At 41.6% G+C, this 4,128-nt stretch overlaps 1 long non-coding RNA gene across 1 annotated transcript in view; it reads left to right on the top strand.

Annotated features, from left to right (window-relative positions):
• The window catches only part of LOC112445116 (uncharacterized), a 5,807-nt gene extending 1,937 nt beyond the window's left edge, over nucleotides 1-3,870 (top strand). The window contains exons 2-3 of the long non-coding RNA XR_003033507.2: nucleotides 1,746-1,824; nucleotides 2,324-3,870. This is a non-coding gene — a long non-coding RNA (uncharacterized lncRNA). The remainder of the gene's footprint in view (nucleotides 1-1,745; nucleotides 1,825-2,323) is intronic.
• The last annotated feature ends 258 nt before the right edge of the window (nucleotides 3,871-4,128 follow it).

The following is a 4,128-nucleotide window of genomic DNA, read 5'->3' as shown; positions in this document are numbered from 1 at the left end:
CTCTCCAGGCCTAGTCAGGGCTCGCATCTGAAAGCGCTCTCTCTATTGGGGTCCTCAGCCTTTTCGTACCTCATCGTTGTTTGCAATGACCTCTCAGTCCTAGCATAACACGCTTCTTACTCATAGAAATGCATTGTCGTTGTTGTTATCTAATGTCACTCCAGTCTGAATTTGCTGATCTTTTGGTTGCAACCGCCATTGGACTGCGAGCACGCCGTGTGCCCTTCTCGCCTTGTCCCTACACCAAACTCCTGTAAGCTTACCTCCGAAAACTCAATTGTCCAGGGCTTGAGACAGTGATGGACAGGTCCAACTATTTCCTCCATACAGTGTTTCCCCCTTTCTTCTCCCTGCTTCAGCTACTTCCGCCCAACATCAGGGTTCTCTTTCCTTAACATAATGGTCCCATGAGCCATCTTCCTGCAATCAGCGTGGATCGGCAATTGGTTATTTGGAGTTTTCAGCTTCGACTGTTGCTTGACTTTGTGCTTGACTCAATCGGGTCATATTGTACGCGTTGTCTGCAGATATCCTTTAACCCCCTGACTGCGCTATTTTTATATTCTTGCCCTTCCCGGAGGTCCAAGAGGGGAGGGCAAACTTTTGTATCAAGGTCGTAATGATGCAGAAAACATTGACTTCTACGTCCAACTCGGGCACTAGTTGATTCCAAGAAAGCAATAGTCACTAACTTTGTGGGCACTATCGCAAGCCTTCTTTCAGCTAATGGTGCCAGCTCCAAATTCACATCAAAATAGCATGACTACAGGAAAAACAAACATAGCTTTTGACTATCTTGGACCTTATGTCGGCAGTAATGTTCTTCATGGCTTATATTATAACTATGTTGTCTAAGTTTGTCATAGGTGTTTCTTCCAAGGGAGGGCAGACGAAAGTCATTTCGATATTCATACTAATCTTTTAATCTCATGGCTGCAGTAACCATCTGTAGTCATTTTGGAACCCAAAAAATAAAGTGTGTCACTGCTTCCATTGTTTCCCGCATCTATATGCCATGAAGTGATGGGACTGGATGCCATGATCTTCGTTTTCTGAATGTTGAGCTTTAAGCCAACTTTTTCACTCTCCTCTTTCACTTCCATCAAGAGGCTCTTTAGTTCTTCACTTTCTGCCATAAGGGTGGTGTCTGTAGCAAAGAGCAAAAGATGAAAACGTGGATTTCCTTAAAACAACTGGAGATAATTGTTTAACATGTAATCCCTAATGTCTGGCATCTACACTACTCTTTCTGTAATGAGGAATTTCCAAAACATCCACAAGAGTTCAGAGAAGTGTACAAGGAACACCTATTCAGACATCACCAGCTTAAACAACCATCAGCTCAGGTGCCAACTTGTTTCCTTGTACACATCCCCCAGCATGGCCACCACTGGCACTGAGTTATTTTAAAGCTGCTTCCAGACATCATAGCATCTCAGCCATAAAAACTTCAGTGTATCTGTAAAAGATAAGGACTTTTTATAAAAATTGTTTTAATAACATTTGCATACCTAAACAAATTAATATCATCAAATATCCAATCAGTATTGAAATTGTCCAAGTCATCTGATAAATGTTTTTTTCCAGTTGGCTTTGTATGAAATGCAGCCAGGATCCACAGGTTGCATTTATGTGACAATTCCTGTATCTTCGTTTTTTCTTTTTCATTTATCTTGCCATTTGCTTACTAAAGACACTAGGCCATCTATTCTGTAATACTTACTGCATTTTTTTGATTTTTACAGATTGCATCCTGTAAGCTGGTAGGAAGTCTGAAAGCTTGATGGGATTCCAGTGTGATATGGAAGCAAGAACATTCTGCAGGTGAGGAGACATCTGACCTTCTCCTGGGGCAGAAGTGTGGGCCGCTGGTTGAGTAGATGTTGTCAATTTGATACTACTTTATAAAGTTCTCCAGTGGCTAGATCCATCATCTCATTGAAGGTTACAAGATGGAGATATTAGAACTCTAGGATTCCTTCTTTATTAGTGAGAACTTTTCTATAAAGTACTTTCCCCCATCAGTTACTGGTTTACTTGTAATTCAGTCTGTGTAGGAAAGGGAGGATAAATTGTCAATTTTTTTCCCATTACCGGTTTTCAGAGTAATTACAATTGGGTGTCTCTTTGCTTCTATGTCTTTCCAGTAGAGAGTTAGGATGTATATATTTTTAAGAGGAAAATAGCCATGAGTTTATACTGTTATTTCGAATTCAAAATCAGTACCACCAGGCTTCTTTTCCTTTCATTTCATGCTTGTGTATCTTTTGTTTCATGTTTAAAGTCTTTGTTCCTAATGACATCAACATAACTGTATATTCAGTTTTTCAGGCTGTGAGTGTGTATCAGATCAGATCAGTCGCTCAACCGTGTCCGACTCTTTGCAACCCCATGAATCGCAGCACACCAGGCCTCCCTGTCCATCACCAACTCCCAGAGTTCACTGAGACTCACGTCCATCGAGTCAGTGATGCCATCCAGCCATCTCATCCTCTGTCGTCCTCTTCTCCTCCTGCCCCCAATCCCTCCCAGCATCAGAGTCTTTTCCAATGAGTCAACTCTTCGCATGAGGTGGCCAAAGTCCTGCAGTTTCAGCTTTAGCATCATTCCTTCCAAAGAAATCCCAGGGCTGATCTCCTTTGGAATGGACTGGTTGGATCTCCTTGCAGTCCAAGGGAGTCTCAAGAGTCTTCTCCAACACCACAGTTCAAAAGCATCAATTCTCCACTGCTGGGCATACACACCGAGGAAACCAGAAGGGAAAGAGACACGTGTACCCCAATGTTCATCGCAGCACTGTTTATAATAGCCAAGACATGGAAGCAACCTAGATGTCCATCAGCAGATGAATGGATAAGAAAGCTGTGGTACATATACACAATAGAGTATTACTCAGCCATTAAAAAGAATACATTTGAATCAGTTCTAATGAGGTGGATGAAACTGGAGCCTATTATACAGAGTGAAGTAAGCCAGAAGGAAAAACATAAATACAGTATTCTAACGCATATATATATGGAATTTAGAAAGATGGTAACAATAACCCTGTGTACGAGACAGCAAAAAAGACACTGATGTATAGAACAGTCTTATGGACTCTGTGGGAGAGGGAGAGGGTGGGAAGATTTGGGAGAATGACATTGTAACATGTAAATATCATGTAAGAAACGAATTGCCAGTCCAGGTTCGATGCACGATACTGGATGCTTGGGGCTAGTGCACTGGGACGACCCAGAGGGATGGTATGGGGAGGGAGGAGGGAGGAGGGTTCAGGATGGGGAACACATGTATACCTGTGGTGGATTCATTTTGATGTTTGGCAAAACTAATACAATTATGTAAAGTTTAAAAATAAAAAAAATTAAAAAAAAGCATCAATTCTTCGGTGCTCAGCCTTCTTCACAGTCCAACTCTCACATCCATACATGACCACAGGAAAAACCATAGCCTTGACTAGACAGACCTTTGTTGGCAAAGTAACGTCTCTGCTTTTGAATATGCTATCTAGGTTGGTCATAACTTTCCTTCCAAGGAGTAAGGGTCTTTTAATTTCATGGCTGCAGTCACCATCTGTAGTGGCACTGATAACTGAAAACAACTGAAGCTTGTTTTTTGGCAGTTCTTTTTTTCTGGCTATATTACTGTGTTGTTCAAGTCATGCCCTGTGAAGTTAGATCAACAACTTGGTATATGGTTAAATTCATTTGTTGCATTTTGTCTCCATTTGTATTCCATTTGGTGTCGTGCTTATGGAAAACACTTATGTTGCTCCAGAGTAAAAGTAGCCCCGAGTGATAATCTTTCCAACAGGGACAATCCCTTTGTCCAGTGGGTAGGACTCTGTGCTTTCACAGCTGAGGGCCCGGGTTTGATCCTTGGTTGGGAAACCAAGATCCCACAAGCAATTCAATGTGGCCAAAAATAGTAACTAAAAATAATCGTTCCAGCAGCCTGGGGTCTAGCACACCAAAAACACTCAAATATTCATTGACTTTTATGATCTGTGTATATGGTTTTTCTAAATCATCCACTAGGGGGATGGTTCTCACAAAGCCAAAGGTATGGAAAGGACAATGGAGTGCCTTAAAGTTAGCTTGATTGAGAATTTTTAGCGTGCTTTGTAAAGGA

The sequence above is a fragment of the Bos taurus genome, chromosome X, assembly GCF_002263795.3.
Source record: "Bos taurus isolate L1 Dominette 01449 registration number 42190680 breed Hereford chromosome X, ARS-UCD2.0, whole genome shotgun sequence".
Taxonomy (NCBI): Eukaryota; Metazoa; Chordata; class Mammalia; order Artiodactyla; family Bovidae; genus Bos; species Bos taurus.
This window is presented reverse-complemented; position numbering and strand designations above follow the sequence as displayed.